General features: G+C 45.0%; 1 protein-coding gene across 1 annotated transcript in view; it reads left to right on the top strand.

Annotated features, from left to right (window-relative positions):
* The window catches only part of LOC119381640 (Down syndrome cell adhesion molecule-like protein Dscam2), a 125,950-nt gene that overhangs the window by 68,697 nt on the left and 37,769 nt on the right, over positions 1 to 19,484 (top strand).

Here is a 19,484-nt window from a genome sequence, read left to right as displayed (position 1 = left end):
ATGTCGACTAGCGAATAACTAACTATTCCGTAAAGAACACATACAGCGCATGAAATAACCTCACACACACACAAAAAACTTTATAACACAGGAAAGAACAAAAAAGAATAAAAACACCTACATGCACACTAAAGATGCCGGTACGTCGTCAGACTAAACATTACATTACATTAAGAGATATGCTAACGCTTTAAATAGTGTTTTTCAAGTATATTAAGTAAATTGGATGATATTTCTATTTCGAAAGGAATGACATTCCAGATCTTAACACCAGTGAACTATAAAAGACGTTCCTCGCATACGTTATTAGTCTGTGAAATATTCCAATTATGAAAGGTTTGTCGTCTAGTAAAACGACAAGGTGTGCGTAGCAGTGACTGCACATTGAAACGGACATTAGTGACGTTCTTTTTTCATTTCCGTACTTTACTCATTCCAGAAGAATGCGAGCAAGATTCTCGTTTGTATAACCACAGCAGCACTGAGGTGAGATAAATTGGTGCATCTTGTGCAGCAAATTATTTGCGTACGCTGCATGCAGTCAAAGCCTGCGAGGCAGCGTCTCTATGGGTCGTGGAGTTCTGCTTCTATTGAGAATTTTATTTGTGAATCTATCTAAAATAGTAACTATAGCTTTCATTTGGCACTCTCAAACGACCTATCCGTAGAACAGGTGGCGGCATCGAACGCCGGCCGCGGCGTTTCCGATGGAGGCGGAAATGCTTGACGCCCGTGCACATAGATTTGGTGCACTCTAAAAAACCCCAGGTGGCCGAAATTTCCGGATCCCTCCACTTCGGCGTCTCCCATAATCATATCATGGTTTTGGGACGTTAGCCCCCAACAATTATTATTATTATACATAGAACAACTGCTATATTACAAGGTGAGCTCTTGACTGTGAACACTCTATTACCTTGTTATTTTCTTTATTTGTTTACAAAGCTTACTCCTCAGGCCGGTTGTCGATGCCGTCGTATAGATTCTAAGTATTTCCAGGTTCTGGGACACTGCATTCGATTCGCGACACGGCCACATGTGTGCATCGACTAGGGCAATCAATATCGTATGTTTACTCTCCAAACGTTTAGTAGGTCGGTAGATCACCTCATCTGGTCCTAAGCTTGGCACAAACCCGATTCTTGCACAACAATCATATTGATTCACCGTTTCGGTTCGATTCTCGAATATTTATTCGTTCACTAAATAGATGCAAGTGAAGCTATTAACGTAACATGGACTTGCATTACCATATGTCACATTTCTGCATGAAAAACACCTGACAGCGTTCTTACATAATGAGGCGTTTAGATGAAAAAGCGTGTATATGGTCCGATGGCGGCCTCCCGTGCCAATAATTGCATTTTCAAAGGTCTTGAAGTCACATAAACACTGCAAACATTTTCTTTATTAAAACCACAAAATGTGCACTCTGGTACTTGTTCACAAAAAGATCTCGCGCTAAAAATGCTCGTACGAAAATTCGCAACCAATCCTGCTCCTGGTCAAAAAACTGATTAAGAAGTTCTGATAGATCCCACGCATTGTGGGAATTGATTTTGTTGCGAAAGAGTCAGCGAGTAGCTGCCTATGTCCCATGTTTAGTTTCTTTAAGCCAGGCTTTATTTACGAGCTACATCACCGTCTTTGTGTAAATTGAGTAGTTGTGGGCATATCGAGCGCTTACCAGGCATGTCGAGTTCACTGGCGCCAGGGGGGTAGCTCATGATCCGATATAAGATCGCTGCAAATGTTAAAGCGCATACGTTAATTTTATCGAAACGAAGTGCACGCTAAGGTGCGATGAGGTGCGTATCATGAATAGCGGTCTTCGGCGTATTCCTCCAGGTCGATCAAAGCTTGACTATACACAATTTTCCGGACGCGCTCATGCGCCGCCATCTTGGACTGATAACGTTGCAGTTTTGTATCCGTATCAAATAAACAAACAGTGTTACGGTGAACTCGCACGCACGAAAACGCTTGGGCCGGTACAGTCAACGTGTCATGACCATGATCATTTCATATTACGACGTGGAAAACCGGTAAAACAATCGCTTATCAGCCCAAGATGGCGGCGTCCATGAATCAAAAATGAAATCTTGCATAGCTTGCTGCGTCATGGAAGTAGATATATTATGTTTGTTACATTGTTATCACCACCACTGTAACGCACTCGATGTTTCCCCGAGATTACTACTGTATGAGGTCTTTCTTTCCGCAGCAGTTTCTGTACTGGAGTGGTTTGTTGAAGGATACTTGACTTCCACGCGGAACGCCTGGGTTCGATTCCGGCTGGAGCCGTGCTTTGTATTCTTCGCTTCTATCGAGCATTTCTGCGACACGGGCTCTTTCACGCTATCGTGTGAACATTTCCAAAGTATATCTTTGCCGTTTCTGGGTCGATATAAGCTGTAGATTGTGTGTTGCGTATAGATAGATAGATAGATAGATAGATAGATAGATAGATAGATAGATAGATAGATAGATAGATAGATAGATAGATAGATAGATAGATAGATAGATAGATAGATAGATAGATAGATAGATAGATAGATAGATAGATAGATAGATAGATAGATAGATAGATAGATAGATAGATAGATAGATAGATAGATAGATAGATAGATAGATAGATAGAAACAGTCATAGTGCCTTGGACGATAAAAATGCTTCGAACTAGGTTCTGACCAGGTTTCGGGACCCTTCAGAACTAGATTCAGAAATTTTAGCGTGACTCATTACCTCCGTTAGGCTATGCATGTACCATCAAGATCGCTGGTCACATAAAAAAAAGCGCAATGCAGAACGTGCCTTAGCAACTGATACCTATGCGGCGCTTTGCATACACTATTTTTGTGGAATTTGCGAACAACGTGAAATATATTATCCGGATAAAATAGAGAGAACACGGCTACGATAGCTATAATCAGTTTCAAGCCAAGAAGAAATGTATGCTCCTCCCACCGTGAGAGAGCCTCACACAGAGAGAATTTGCACAGATATCCTATACAACTACACTCGGTCATTTAGGTGGCGTCAAGCGCCTTCTACAGAAAACGGACTACTCGTAAGTGGACGTGGAGGAGTCCTAATGGCGAAACTAAAAATGAAACAGACTTCATAATGTGCGACCACCCGGGCATTATACAGGATGTGGAAGTAGTTAACAAGATCCGATGCAGTGACCATAGAATGGTAAGATCTAGAATTCAACTAGACGTGAGGAAGGAACGGCAGAAACTGATACGCAAGAAGAAGCCGATTAATGAACTAGCTCTGCGAGGGAAAGTACAAGAATTCAGAGTTTCACTTCAGAATAGGTACGCGGCTTTAACCGAGGAAACCGACCTTAGCGTTGACGCAATGAATGATAATCTGACTAGTATCATTAAGGAGTGTGCAGTGGAAGTCGGGGGTACAGTCGTTAGACAGGACACTGGTAAGCTATCCCAAGAGACGAAAAACCTCATTAAGAAACGTCAAGCTATGAAAGCCTCAAATGCAACAGACAAAATAGAGCTGGCGGAGCTTTCGAAGTTGATCAATAGGCGTAAAGTAGCCGACATAAGAAAGTATAATATGGAGAGAATTGAGCATGCCCTAAAGAACGGAAGAAGCCTCAAAGCTACGAAGACAAAACTGTGCATAGGCAAAAATCAGATGTATGCATTAAGGGACAAGGATGGCAAGGTCACAACCAATATGGATAGAATAGTTGAGGTAGCGGAAGAGTTCTACAGAGATCTGTACAGCAGCCGAGACAGTCAGGATGATAATGTAAGAAGCAGTAATATCCCAGAGGAATCTGACATCCCACCAGTATTAACAGGAGAAGTAAAGAAAGCCCTAAAGGGAATGCAAAGAGGCAAAGCCGCTGGTGAGGATCAGATAACATCAGACCTGCTGAAAGACGGTGGAGAGATTATGTTAGAGAAACTGGCCACCCTGTATACGAAGTGTCTCTCGACAGGGAGGATACCAGAATCTTGGAGGAATGCCAACATCATCTTGATCCATAAGAAAGGGGACGTCAAGGACCTGAGAAATTACAGGCCCATCAGCTTACTGTCCGTTGTCTACAAGGTATTCACAAAAGTAATTGCTAACAGAATTAATAGGACATTAGAGTTTAATCAACCAAGGGACCAGGCAGGATTTCGTACAGGCTTCTCAACAATAGACCATATTCATACTATCAATCAGGTGATAGAGAAATGCGCGGAATACAACCAACCCCTATACATAGCCTTCATAGATTACGAGAAGGCATTTGATTCGGTCGAGACATCAGCAGTCATGCAAGCACTGCGGAATCAGGGCATCGACGAAGCCTATATAAACATAATGGAAGACATCTACAGCGCATCCACAGCCACTATAGTCCTTCATAAAGAAAGCGACAGAATCCCAATAAAGAAGGGCGTACGACAGGGAGACACGATCTCTCCAATGCTATTCACCGCGTGTTTACAGGAGGTTTTCAGGGCCCTAGATTGGGAAGAATTAGGGATAAGAGTTAATGGAGAGTATCTCAGTAACCTGCGATTCGCTGATGACGTTGCATTGATGAGTAACGCGGGAGACGAATTACAGCTCATGATTACTGAACTGGATACGGAAAGTAGAAGAGTAGGTCTGAAAATTAATATGCATAAAACTAAAGTAATGTGGAACAATCTTGGCAGAGAACAGCGCTTTGCGATAGGTGGCGAGACGCTGGAAGTTGTAAAGGAGTACGTCTACTTAGGACAGGTAGTAACCGCGGAGCCGAACCATGAGAGTGAAATAACTAGGAGAATAAGGATGGGATGGGGCTCATTCGGCAAGCACTATCAAATCATGAATGGTAGTCTACCACTATCTCTCAAGAGGAAGGTATATAACAGCTGCATCTTACCGGTACTTACCTACGGAGCAGAAACCTGGAGACTTACAAAGAGGGTTCAACTTAAATTGAGGACGACGCAGCGAGCGATGGAAAGGAAAATGATAGGTGTAACCTTAAGAGACAGGAAGAGAGCAGAGTGGGTCAGGGAACAAACGGGGGTTAAGGATATCATAGTTGAAATTAAGAAGAAGAAATGGATATGGGCCGGCCACGTAGCACGTCGGCAGGATAACCGGTGGTCATTAAGGGTAACTGACTGGATTCCAAGAGATGGCAAACGCGTGAGGGGGAGACAAAAAATTAGGTGGGTAGATGAGATTAAGAAGTTTGCAGGTATAACGTGGCAGCAGAAAGCACAGGACCGAGTTGATTGGCGGAACATGGGAGAGGCCTTTGCCCTGCAGTGGGCGTAGACAGGCTGATGATGAATGAAAGCGCCTTCAGCGAGAGCCCTGCGAGAGCCCCCTTTCGGCTTTATGCCGAAAGCTAGAGCGTTCTGACAAATTTAAGCAAAGATATCGACCTCACTGCTTAGCCAAAAGTAACACTTTAAGTAGAGATGTCGGCCTTTTAACTCGTAATAAGCCTAGTGGTGACGTTAACAGAGAAAAAGTACTTACGGTTAAACGGGAAACAACCTAACACGATTCTCTTGCACATATGAATATCAGCCGTGTGGCAATTCACTAGGCGGAGTTTGTATTTTTGTTTAGGTTGTAATCGTCTATAGGGTCAGGCGCACATTATTTAGTCTTCCGGCTCATAAAGCATAAATGTTTTCTACAGTGACCCTTTTAGTGCTCCTTTTGTCGGAAACGCAATAATTTTTCATTTAGGGCATACCATGTCTTTAATTAAGCTAAGCCATCAAGTAAGGTACAGCCTCTGCCTAAGGAATATTCAGCACAGATACATACATTGCAAGCAAACGAACAAGCACATATCTTGATAAAAAAAAAGATACCCGCATTGATTCTTTCTCTTTCTTGTTTTAGCAGGCCGCGGCAGCGCATGTTTCAGTCGTTAGTGCCAAAAAGCGCAGTGTAGTTTTCGCATTGGCTCTTTTCAACAAAGAAAAGCTAAGTTTCGTTCGTGCCTCCTGTGCGAATAGCAGGATCATAAATCTAGTTCTAAATGCAAATAATCATCGCACCGTCCATGTTCGAGAGTATTTGCAAACACTGTTAAAGTACAAAGTGGGATACACCGCATGGACATAAAACCGAATTGCCTCACCCGCTGTGAAGTATGCGCGCGAAGTTATCTTCGTTGGCAGTGTTTGTTTTGGTGCTTCTGACAATGCATTGGATCATTACACTGTGGCACCGTGTGTTTGTGCTCGGCGTTGTTATAGACAGAATTAGTTTTGCTGGACTACACACGCAAGCAGCGCTGCTCAAATGAGGAAAAAAAAGGGAGAAAGAACACCAGCAGACAATCAAAAGCTGGGCTGTTTTCACGAAAAAAAAAAAACCACTGGGCAAATTATTGGACAAATAGTCGAAGCTGGCTTCCCTTGGGGCGCACTGTTCCTGGAAATGTAGTGCGGCGAAACAGCCACTGCCAGAAAGTTCGTCTGCAGTGCACTGAGAGTCGTTCCTTTGAGTGACGCAAGCGAAATGCAGGTGTAGTGTTGGCAGTGGTTAGAATCAGCGCGTGGGCGCAATGTATTAAGTAGATTGAGCAAGGAAATAAAGTGGAGTGGCTAGAAACGCGTACCGCTAGTTATTTGATTTCAGTGGTATGTGACGCATCGTTGGCAAAAGGCAAGAAGTATTCGATCGCCACCTTTAGAAGTATCTAGAGTATTTTCTTTTTACATTCGCTTCATGTCACACGAACTTTACAATATAAGGTGAACACATAGGTTTAACGTTGCCTGCCTGTGGTCGACAACAAGTTACGAAACTTGTGCGCCGCCATGCATACACGAAAAGAACAGGTGAACAGCAAAAAGGACGTCCAGTAGGTGCGGTGCAAAATAGAGCGATAAATTTGCAGAGTGTCACGAACGGGTCGCATATCAAGTACACTTTAACTGTGGCCCCTTCTTTCTACGGCAGACAAGAAATGCTATAAATAGGAGACTAATTCAGCATAAATAGTCTTTCACCAGGTTAACGCTGTCTGACCTCTATGTGCATTGTCGCAGCTAGTTGAAATGGCATTTTAACGTGACAGTATTAAAGAGCTTATTTCGTGGAAATTCCGTGTCGGGGTCGGCGGCCGTGTTTTTGGTTGCAAGCGAAAAATCCGCGTTGTCCGTGAGCGAAAATAAGGTAGATGCAAATAAAAAAATGTAATAAATAAATTAAGATAGATTTACCAGCGCAAAATAGACAGGACAGTTAGGAAGGACACACACACACACCTAACTGTCCTGTCTATTTTGCGCTGGTAAATCTATCTTGATCATGAACCAACTCGCCCAAGCAGCCGTTTTAATAAATAAATTGTAATGTAACGCGAAGAACGGAAAGCAGCTCGAAATTGCCCGCGCGTCGCTCGAGCCCAAAGGACGCACGAAAATAACGCACATGGGACGAGCGCGAACTATCATGCGTCACAGCTCGACACTTGAAGCGCACTGCTCAAACATAAATCAGGACGCACGAAACGAACGAACAGGTACACGAGCGCGAACTAATTGTCACAGTTGTTACTTATTTCTGTTTGAACAGCGCGCTCCTTTCGCAAACGCGGCCTCTGCAGCGAGCGAAGCGAAGCATCCCGCCGGCGGCCCATTATTTCCTCGAGATAAGTGCACGAAAGCGACCACGCCCTGTAGAGCGAAGAGCAACGGCGTTCGCACTAGCGGGGCGACGATCTTTAGAGCGCGCCACACGCGCGCACGTCGCGCCATCTATGTGGCCACTAAGAAAGCATGCTGAGTTACATGGTGTATATAAATAGATCGCCGTTAGCAGGCTGCAAGACGGTGCTGTCGTGGCCTAACGTCTAAAGCGGCGGGCTGCAAAGTGAGAGGTCGCCCGTTCGATTCCGCGCGTCGGAAAGAATTTCTGAATTATTTCTGGCTTTTTTATATATATACATACTTATACATATACGGTGAATGACGGCGACGGGGACGGACGTTTTCCCGCCGAGACTGTCCATATAATTGCTATCGCAAAAAAAATCTTCCGTTTGAGTGGGACCGGGGATTCGAACATGCGACCCCTCGCTCTGTGGCGCAATGAGTTTAGCCGCTCGGCCACCACGCATACATCCTCGAGCATACTAACGGCGGCACGTAGCGGAGGTTCTTCAGCGGCTTGACTATCACCCGCGAGATGGCGCCGTGTGGCCGTGTTTCGCTGAGCCGCATGCATGGATATCGGAGCCCGAGGGCGTCCGCACGTTAGCTTTCCTTGTGGTACGGTTGAGGCCTCCACCGAGAAGCGAGGCCAGGCTAGCTATTGGGAAGGCAATACGAACACGGTCCGATTAGGCTGTCGCGTTCTACTCTTGAAGGCGAAGCTCAAGCGTCATCAATTTTTTTTATTCAGACATAAGAACGCGTAAGCTAAACGGGTCTTAATTTCGCTACTTTGCATTTTAACTACAGAGGCAATTTCAGCTATAGTCGCCAGTTTTATATCTTACGTAAAGTTGAATCGCGCTAATAAGAGCCCTTCACACGCTTACTTTTCGCGTGGTCCCGGGTGTCATTTGGTGGCGCTCTATTCTTGAGCATACGTACATGAATTGTAAGTCCTTCTCGCGTGCCACTACTGCACCACCTTTTAGTTGATCGTCGGTGTCCTTTTTGCCGTTTTACTCCCATTTGTACTTGCCTGCACACTTAACGTCTTCCTAACACTAACCCTTAAATCTAGCTAAGCCTGCTGTAGTTTCCAGAGTCTTCGAGCATACTACAACGCATCCTGAAAGCGCGTTCTTAATCATGTTGGTTTTGCTAAGATTGAAGAGCGAGTACGTTTAAGTACGACCGAGCAAGAAGAGATAGATATACAAGGCAGTTTGGTGGTTGATAGGACCTTGAGTGGCATCTGTATCAGAAACACTAGACTTCACTAAAGCGTGCTCGTAACTCATTGTTTAACACGTAGATGTCCTGTCCAGCAGCAGGCCAGAACACTCCAGGGACGACACGGAGACGCCGAGCTACACGCCTTCACTAATCAGGGGCTCGGTCGCGGCTGATCGTCAGCGGCCCATGAGAGCGAGCCGCGAGTACGCCAACTCGTCCTGGTTCGCTTCTTATATGCGGCAGCCGGCGCTCCCAACAAACTGAAAACTCGCAACCACTGGTGCAGTACTTTTCCGTGCGGCTATTATGATATGACGCGTATTTGATACAAAGGATGCAAAATAGAAATGGAGTTGTCTTAATATTCATTATGTGTAAATGAAATGGGAATTTTAACAGCTGAGGTACCCTCATAGTAAAGAAAAGTATGAGTTTTAGCTTTGGGTAATCTTTCTTTACGACAACGGGAGTATCCGAAGGAAGACCAAGGAGACAGTCCAATATACACTTTGAAGACCGCCAGGCAGCAAACAAAACTTCTTTTTTTTTTTCAAAGCTCTTTCGCGATGGCAGACGTATACAAGTTCAACATGGAACAGGCGTAAATGACCTCGTTGCGCTCGTAATTTGGATCCACCGCAGAGCCACGATCGTCGCCGACAAGGAAACGCACTTTCGACTTGATAGACTCAGCGCCGCGAGAAGCGATTAAGCAAAGACGCGCGCGTTAATTACAGAGTGCACGTCCACAACCACGCCCTACACTTTAACCGGCCCTTCGTTCTCGGCTCTTAGCCTTTTTTCTTCCTTCACTCATTTTCTCGAGCTGTTAACGGATAGTTTCTTCGAGGGTGCAGTTCAACGGAACTCCATTAAAAAGTATTAACAGCGCATACAAGAATAGGAAACGAGAAATAACAAACAGCGTAGTGCACTTCATTTTGTTCTGTCTCTTTCCCTATTCTTGTAAGGGCTCTTAATAATTTGTAATGACCCACATAAACATGCGCATGCTTGTACACTTTCAATGTGGCTATTCATCTTTGGCAAAAGTCATTGCTGAGCGACATTTCTAACAGAAAAGCTGCTTAGCAAATCGTCCCTTGCCCACCCTTCTACAAAAAAACTATCATAATCACAAAGGGGCATGCGCCACAGAAATTGGGTAAATACCACTACTCACTACTGGCCCGCTAAAAATGAAGAAGAAAACTATCGTAAGATTCCTTTGCTGACCACTTATTGCGCGTTTTGTCTTTGTATACTTTCTACGTAGCAACACATGGAACAAAATTCACACTGTGCAAACAATGAAATGTAGCAACAAGCTCAAGTTTCAGCGCTTCACACGGTCCCTCGCGCATTTTCCTGAGATAACTCGAAAGCGAAAGCCAACTTTCATCTTTTTCGTCTCATTCGCTTGTCTTGATGCGCTCGCTTCATAGTGCTAGCTACCTTGATTCCGCGCAAACTCTCACACCTACAAGCCCCTTTTTCCTTGGTGTCCTTGTGCTCTTCACACGATATATTTTACATGACCACATCAAAAAAACTTAATCCTTTTTCGTCCGGGCGACATGACCGAACTTCTGCGCTCCCGAGGTGCTTACTATTGCAACTGTCCGGTGCTGCTGTCCCGTCTGGCAAGCACCGCCGCCTCCGGCGCTTTCGCCTATGTCGCCGAGATTTACTGCGTCGTAAAGCGAGTCCATTCTAAACAGCCCCGCGGCAGAACGTAAGGGACGTATAAGAATCGACGGTTCGGCCTTGTTTCTAGCTATGGCACACCAGGGACGTGCAAACCCGTTTCCCTTTCCGGACCCTCTCGTCCACCAGCTGCCACTGACGCTCGCGATTCGGATAGGAACTACACGTATGAGGCTTCCAACGACTCTACAGGGTTTGCTGCGTGAGAGAGGCGAAGGCAGTCAACGGAAAGCGTGTCTTGCAGTGTAGGTGCCGGCTGGTTTCTTCAAGGCATTCCGTTACCCGTATACGACAACCGACAAGCGCGGGTGTGAACAATGAAGAGTAATGGCCTCGTGGGGAGGGGGGGGGGGGGGCAAAGTCGAGAGTCTGGATAAACTCAGTCCGTCGTGGACTGTATTGCGTTTTCTTGCTTATGCGTTGACCATTGGCTTCTGCCGAAGGCGTGAGCCACAGTTGCGATGAAGTTTGTGGAAGCAGTATGTAGGATCACCGCCAAGAGAAGACAAGGTTTGGCGTGTCCTACCTATTAGGGGCGAAGCTATTTAGGGTCTCGCCTTGTCGGTGTGTCATGTCGTCGTCACGTCGTTGTCACGTCGTCGTGTCGTGCCGTCCTCACTGTCCATCATAAACGGGTATGTGCCACAAAAATTGGGTAAATCCTATTACTCGCCACCGGTCCGTACTATGCATATAGTACGGTTAGTGTATAGTACGGTATAGTATAGTTCAGTTAGTACAGTATAATACAGTATAGTACAGTACAGTACAGTACAGTATAGTACTGTACAATAGTACGGTTAGTGCGTATAGTACGGTATAGTAGTGAAAGGTTCGTCGTTACTGCCTAAAACATTGTTTGGCTTAGCACCGGTGTCAGAATCCCCGACGAAATTTACGGAGGCGCTCAAGTTTCGTATCTAAAACCAGACACACAAGTGTGCAGCTCTACGGGAAAGTCATCTACTAAAAAAAAACCCTTCTTGAAACATATCTGCATGTGCGCCACAAAATGAATTGGGTGAATCCCACTACTCGCCACCGGTCCATACTATGCAAACTATGAGGTAAAGGTTTGTCGTATACTGCCTAAAATATTATGTTTGGCTTAGCAGCGGCGTCAGAATTCCCCACGAAATTTACCGAGGCGCTCAAGTTTGTTATCTAAAACCAGAGACAGAAACGTGCATCTCTACGGTAAAGTGACCTATTTGAAACACCATTCCTTGAAACATATCTGCAAAGCGATGGTGTGTTAGTGGTCCCGTGGCGAGTAAAGCAGTAAAGAGCAAAGATTTTGCTGTGGGAAACACCGGCGCACACTGCACGCTTCGCCCCTCCCCAGATTTCATGTTAGTGGAGCTGAAACATCCTTCCCTACACGCTTCGCTCCACACCATTTTTTTGTTCTTGACATTTTGCACGGCTAATCATATCTGCCGTTTTTTAGTATTATAAAATTGAAAGGCTCAGTTACTCTCTAAGGTTTACTTTCAAATGGTTTTGCTTCTCCCAAAGTTTCGCAACTTTATTATATATTACTCTTATGAGCCGTTCAATTTGTAAAGACGCGTTTCTGGGTTCGCCGTACTCATTGTGGTGGCCCGACTCACTGTGTCACCATAAATATTGCAAGCGCTTCTGTGTTCTGACATGGCCCCGTGACAATGTTTATCTGACAGTGCAAGTCTTCCGAATCTATGACGCCAAGCATAAATTGGAGATGTCATGACTTTTTTTAACGTACTTCCCTCCAGGGAAAATTATTTGGAAGGAGCGAGAATAACTTGCAAGCGGGCCACTTTTCCACGTTTTTGTATTGAAATGGCGGCACTCACTGCTTGTAGTGCGGCCGACGAATTCCCGTTATGTCCATACCGACAGCGCCTAGGCGTGCGCAAGATTTGGATAAGGTTGGCGTGCTCAGCAGTGATAGAAATGAATATGTAGAGCAGCCATCGTTACGACGGACAAGTTCGCGATGACTGCAGCGAAAATCTGGTGTTTCCCTCCCGCAGCTCCTCGCTGCCACCCTGATTCCCACCCCACTACTTCCCATAATGCAAGCTTAACAGCAGTCGTGTTTAATTGCCAAAAAGAACAGCACTAAGGACGAGGCGAAAAACACGTTAACCACAGCGTGTGGTTAATGTGGCTTTCGTCTCCTCCTTCGTGCTGTTCTATTTTGCAAATGTCGCACCAACTCGCCCGGACAAAGTGACTGCTGAATTCCCTAACCTCGTGTGCACGAGTTCTCTCCAATTTTATTTCTTACGTTTCTCCTAGATTTTAGCGCAATACCTCGCTTCGGTGCATTTTTCTTTAATGCCAGCCTTTCTATTAATGAAAAATAGCAATTTTTTTAAACCTCGTTACTCATTTCATTTTGTTACTGGCACGTTTAGCTTGTGGGCGGCTGGTGAATGTGGGCTGGCGATTGCTGGTCGTTAGCAGTATTTGTAGCTGGGCGTGTCGGTGCATGTTCAGGAAGGAACAAGAACGCGAGCATAGACACGTGCACAGAAAGAGGCCGGGGTGAGCGCTGAGTTTCTAGAAAATTGTGCATGTGTAACTTTCTTCGATGTGCGTGTCCAAGGTAGAATATATATGCATACGCTCAGCGTCAAATAAAAATTTGTCAGTCAGCGCTCGTCCGGTCCTCTTTCAGTGTCCTTATCTTAGCTCGCGCTCTTGTTACCTCCCGATTGCTGACCTGCCGTGGCGAGAAAATATGGTGTTGGGTCAGCAGAGCGGTTCGTCGCGCCGCTTGTCAAGGCTGATTTCTAATTGGTTTGCAGCGCACGCTTGCGCTGACCGAAGCATGGGACTTCTTTTACGGTGGCCTGACAGACGATTCCACCACCGCACGCTACCACTTTAGCGCACAGCGCAACGGCGTATGCATAAAATGAGGCGGCGCAGTTGCAGCTGCAAAAAACCGCCAATGCGAGTGAGGAAGCGTGACCTGATAACGAGGAAAAGCAGTCAACGGTAAACTGGTGCTACTATAATACAGCAAAGGGCATGTGGCGTTGTAGTGTGTAATACACCCAGCGTGCACGCCGAGCTCTGTGGTAAGGATACTGGGCTTTTTTTGGAGGTTGGCTGGTCTGGTGAAAATGGGTTGTTTACGGCGATCTGTCCAGAGCATAAGCATGTTATGGATACTTTTCGCGGTTGTTCCCGATGAACGACTATGGCACTCCAATGATTTTTTTGTTTGTGTGTTTTTAGTTGTAAGCCTACACCTCTATCACTCTATAGGCTTCTTTCATTTCTGCTTCTTTTTCCTCCTTCTCCTGTGCAGGGTAACAGATTGAATATTTGTATTCCGGTTAACCTGCCCGCCTTCCGCATATCATTTTTCTCTCGCTAGATATGTTTCTCACCCTATCTCCCTTTCTATCTCTCTTGATTGCGGTGCCATGTAGGGCAATCGTAGTTCGCAGTCGAAACCATGCTCATCATTTATTTTTGAGCGATAGCTCTACTACTCCAGGTATACACGCAGAAAACACCTCTTTCAGTGATTCTGACCTTCAAGCTGAACCAAGGTCTCACTAGTGTCTATGACTTGCGTCAGCACCGCAGGGAATTTTTTTACACATCGCCCAGGAGATGGCAAAAAGTTCTCGCTGATGAGTTCGCGCCGACGTTTCTCCGGCGTATGGGAGAGTTGATCACTCGCTTCGTTACACGTGCATCGCGTGTCGTCGTAACGCAGGCCAAAGAGCTCCAGCGAAACGCCTTAGTCGCGCTGAAGGAAAAGCGCATTCGCGCGCATGGCCGTAGGCAGGAACAGCGTGCAGCGGCGCGCGAGACATGCTGCAGCTCAACCCAGGAGGCTTGTCGCCAGGATCCCGCACTTCGGGAGAACAAAGTCTTGTCTTTGCCTAAACTGAGACACGCGTTAATGTTAGAATGTCCGCAAACCAAAGGTTTCGTCCTGACCTAATGCAAGCAAACGAGCTCTACAACCTTAGTTTAGCCACGTTCAACAAAGGCATTTTTTTATTTTGTATCATACGCATTACATTTTATTATTAATACTTAGATTCTACAGGACTATATTTGAAATCACGAGTGCATCCATATTTAATGTCTTTTCTGTTTGTATTTCCCTTGGATATGCATCTCTCTTTACTAGAGAGTGCTTTCGAGGTATTGCCACCACAGTAGAAGAGTTTTCATTTTATTACGAAGTGTCCTTATCTCTAGCTATTTCCCATTGATTTGTATACTCCGGTATATTGGCGCAATTTATTTTTTATCCGCTTGTCACCTACGAATAAATCTTTCCATCTGCTTCCTCAGCCGTATGCGGGAGATACAATCGCTCGTTCTGCCTGGGTGCTTTCTCGGGCAGAACTCTTTCCTCGGCCTCCTTCAATCCAGAGCGGCAATCTAATTGAAGCCGCGTCGTCCACATGTGACACGCAGACGTCTTCTCGCAGCGCAAACGTCTGGCTGCTTTCGGGATTCAGAGCACGCTTCGGCCCTGGCTACTGGGATCGCATTTCGGGAAGCCCATGGGCGACGAAACGAACGCCTGGGGCCCAAAGCCTGGTGTAATAAGGTTGTTCGATTGAAAAATGACCGGGGCCTACTTCTCCCAACGAGCCTGCTTCCTCCATGGCCCTCTATTTTGTGTCGTTGTTCTTGTGTGCACGTTATAACTCTGCGATAGGCTAGAACCCTTTTTCATTAACCCCTGCAGAAAGCACGCCTCCGAGATCCCTTCACGTCGAGTTAGGTGACAAGGGTCGCGGTGAGGAAAGTGTTAACGGCGAGAGGAATTGCTGACCATGTTGTTGCGGTAGCGATGGCAAAAGCTGATTTTTTTTTTTTGTGACCTTCGTAAATGACTTCTGTAGCTTTCTGTTGAGCTATTCTGACCAGAATGTCGGAACGGAACGAAAACCGAAAACGAAAAACGAAAAAAACGATATTTTTGACCGGAACGAAAACGTAACCGAAACTTTATCGATTATTTTGTTCCAGAGCGAAACCGAAATTTTTTCAATCGTTTTTCGGTTCACGAGAAAACTTCCCAATTCGGAACAACTAACCACATGCAATGTGAGCATATCTCTGAATACAGTATTAGTGCGTACCTCAGGCAGGAATTCCAAAGCAAATATACGTTCAAATCGTGCGAAAAACGAAAACAGTGGCAACCAGAGATATTTATATTAACGCAAGTGGGCTTTTGCGCTCCTGTCACGCAGGCCAAAGTGAAGAGTGCGTTGTCGGCGCTGAAGTTTGTTACAGTTAAAGCTGTTATGAGACCACAACAGCTAATTTTGGTGCCATAGTTGTCCGCCGCCGCCAGTGTCCGTGACCAGTATCGCGTGATATAAGAAAAAATTAAATGAGAAAGAAATTTCTAGGATCGGATGGGAGTTTAACTCGCGCCCTCTGCGTGGTAGTCAGGTCTTCCACCACAGTGCCACGCTGGTGCTTGTAACTCCTTCGGAAAAATACTATATACAGGTGTCATGTCGGGCAGTGAATCGTGTTAACTTATGTAATATAACGTGGCAGAAGAGTAAAATAACAACCAGTCATCACACAATGCTAATAGCGCGAAGAGTGTGTAGTTGAATGCTTGCCGCCAGTGTTGCGGAGTTGTCCCACCAGAATTGGAATGACTCCGGGATCATTCCACTTTTTCGCGACCCCGGAACGAAATGGGGACAACGCTTGAAGGAATGGAATGGGAATGGAATTACGTCTTTTCCCGAAAATAGAGCACGTTTTGGTCTACGTGCTGTTTTTGAATCTTCAAACATTAGGAAGTCAGAGCCTCGAAATTAACCATAAAGCAGAATTGCTAAAATGGCTTGGCTGATTACAAGCACGGTACATTTATATGCAACGCGCCTGCTGCAAACCGACGCATAAGTTAGTGTACAAACAAATGCATTATCCCAGCAGATATCGAAGGGAGAAACAAATTACCCCTGCGCGCTGGTTCCCATTGATACCCCCACACGAAAGTGGCGAATACTCTATGCACAGCCTGATCTTTATCTCACGAGCAGTTTAGTACCTCACACGCGTAAATAGCCTTTGCTACAAGGAAGGCATTGCATACCTGCGCACAGGCTCACCCCATCCATGCTTGCGAGGCGCGCTTGACAAGCGTGAGTGCTGACGAGCAGTGCGGCCCAGTGTTCCGTATTCGATACAAAGGCACAAGGTGCCCGAGCGGTGCACTGTTCCAACTAATACCAGCAGATCTACAGGGTTTTGCTCCCCATTAACCAAATCTTAGTTTCTCCATATTCACGACCGCTCTAGACGTGTGACAAAACTGCGTAGTCTTCTTGAATACTACTTTTGTCAGCATAAAAATACGCTATGTCGTCATTTTAGCATTAACACATTGAAGCTTAAACAATATTAAAACACCACCATTCGTTCGAGCATGCTCATCATGCAAATACTATAAGTAGCGGGAGAACTGTCCCTATGGGAATTAGTAGGATGGTTGTACTGCACGAGATATGCCGCCAAGCTATACTATCCCTCGACCTTGGTAACGTGTTTTGCGTACTTTTGCAGTTCTTAATGCATCTGATGACATCAGCTCTATGGGGCGTTCATTCTTAACTCGATAAAACTATCAAGATGCATTTCCTACGTTGAGGAATTGCAGGAATGAAATTGAACTTCCATTCCATTCCCAGAGTCCGAATCGGCTAAGTTTTTTCATTCCGAGGAATTGAAAGGAATGGAATTGCGGCAAGTTCTAATTCCCCGGAATGGAATTGGAATGGAATGGAATGGAGGCGCCCATTCCGCAACACTGCTTCCCACTCACTGCAAATTGCTCAGCCATAATTCTTCATCATCATCAGCCACAGCCCAAAGTGCACATAATGTCTTACAGATGTGTAGCGGTTACCACGATTCTCCGAAGAATGACGGAAAATGGCCTAGCGGGAACTTCGTTACTTCAGAAAAATTGCGATGATTTATGGCGTAGTGTGTACATTGCATGTGTACTTGTATTCGTTGCCCCAACAGACTCTACAACGGGCTCTACAAAGTCCGGCTCTTCCAGCTTTCACTGTGACTGAGATGCGTGTTCCGCGCCGGCCTGGCGATCTTTTTATCAGAACAGCGGTCTCGCACATCAGAGAGTACTCTCAATGACGTGCTGCTTCTGAGATCGTGCTCACTCCCTTGACACAAAGCATTGAGCCCACTAAACAAATTCATGTTCGTCTTTTGAGAAAATAAATACTACGACTTTGAAATTAATAATGGTTTGTGCTGGTTGGTAGGAATTCGTGGTACAGTTACTTCCACTCCTCTGAACAACATGTTTCGCCCTTGTCCCGCTTTCTAAAAAGGAGGGCAAGTAACTGCATCACAAATCCAATGTTTTTTTTTAATGATTACCTTAACTTCAAATTTTTGCATACAAAAAAAAGCCGTTACGAACCGTTACGGAACATTTTTTTTTTTCGTTCCGGAACAGAAACGGAACGGAACTTTTTGCGGTGGAACGAAACTAAAACCGAAACGAAAAACATTTCGTTCCGACACCCTGATTCTGACTTCGCACTTTTGGCTTCAAGGACTTCGACATCTTTCTGCGCACGTAATTGGGTTGCATTTTGCCAAGGTGACTACCCCACTCCTCTATATGGTGCAGGCGTGAGCTTTTAACCCGTCATCGCGGGCGGCGATTTGAAGCTCCCCCTTTTCAGGCAGGTCTCGTTGACAGCGTGAGCTTAGTGGACGTGAGAGCGAATCATGCTGGAGTGTTAAATATCCCTACTTAACCACTTCCTATACTTGTTCCTATACAGTTATTTATCGTGTGCTTTGAGCCTGCATTCTATTTTTTTTTTTGTAGGAGAGGCATTCAGGAATGCATTTATTGTTGGCCTTTCTTTCTTTCTTTCTTTCTTTCTTTCTTTCTTTCTTTCTTTCTTTCTTTCTTTCTTTCTTTCTTTCTTTCTTTCTTTCTTTCTTTATTTCTTTCTTTCTCTCTTTCTTTCTTTCTTTCTTCCTTTCTTTCTTTCTTTCTTTCTTTCTTTCTTTTCTCTCTCTCTCTCCTTCTTTCTTTCTTTGTTCTTTATTTAGTTATTTATTTTGTTGTGGTTGTGTCGATGAATGCACGTGTGCAGCCTTGTTTTAGAACACTTAACAAAGTTCGCCAGTGAAATAGCTTTAAACGTTTACAATTTATTCGAAAATGCATCGGACTGTATTCCCACTGCAAACAAATTTCCATACACAATGCGTGTCCGACGGAGCATACGCTTTCTTCTTGTGTGGACAGGCACATTTACCATTTTTGAAAACATGGTTGAAGCGCACCAAAAAACACACACTACAAGAAGGAGACAGGACAGCGCTTACTAAACATTTATCATTGTTTGCATGCAAACTCGCCGCCCAAGATATACGCTGTATTTTGTCCTAACTTGTGAACTTAAACCTAGTTGGAAGTAGCGCTCGTCTTGGTGTGTCTCTTTGTCCTAGTCCTCAGTTCAGGCTAGAGCAATAATCATTTCCTTCTGTATTATATCTTCTGTCTGATCATTCGTTCATGTGACAGAAAAGTGTTCTGCAGAAGTACAACTGTATGAATTACTATAACGGCGGAATGAAACAGGAACTTATATATTTTCATCTTCAATACTGAAAGAATGAGCTATACTCTGTGCAAGTCGCGATGCACTGTGAAAGCTAAACAGTACCTTGGTTGCCTGCAACACGCTACCAGCGCCATAGCCCATGTCTCAAATACAACGACTTCGGTCATGTAGTTACTTGTTATTACGTGTGCTTGTGCATGTTTGTGTGCTGTGGTTTGCGTAAATGTTTCCATTCTGGAAACCTCTAGAATGGCGCACTAGGCGTATGACAAAG

This window comes from Rhipicephalus sanguineus, chromosome 2 (assembly GCF_013339695.2).
Source record: "Rhipicephalus sanguineus isolate Rsan-2018 chromosome 2, BIME_Rsan_1.4, whole genome shotgun sequence".
NCBI classification, from domain to species: Eukaryota; Metazoa; Arthropoda; class Arachnida; order Ixodida; family Ixodidae; genus Rhipicephalus; species Rhipicephalus sanguineus.
The sequence above is the reverse complement of the archived record's forward strand: the minus strand, read 5'-3'. Positions and strand labels throughout refer to the sequence as shown.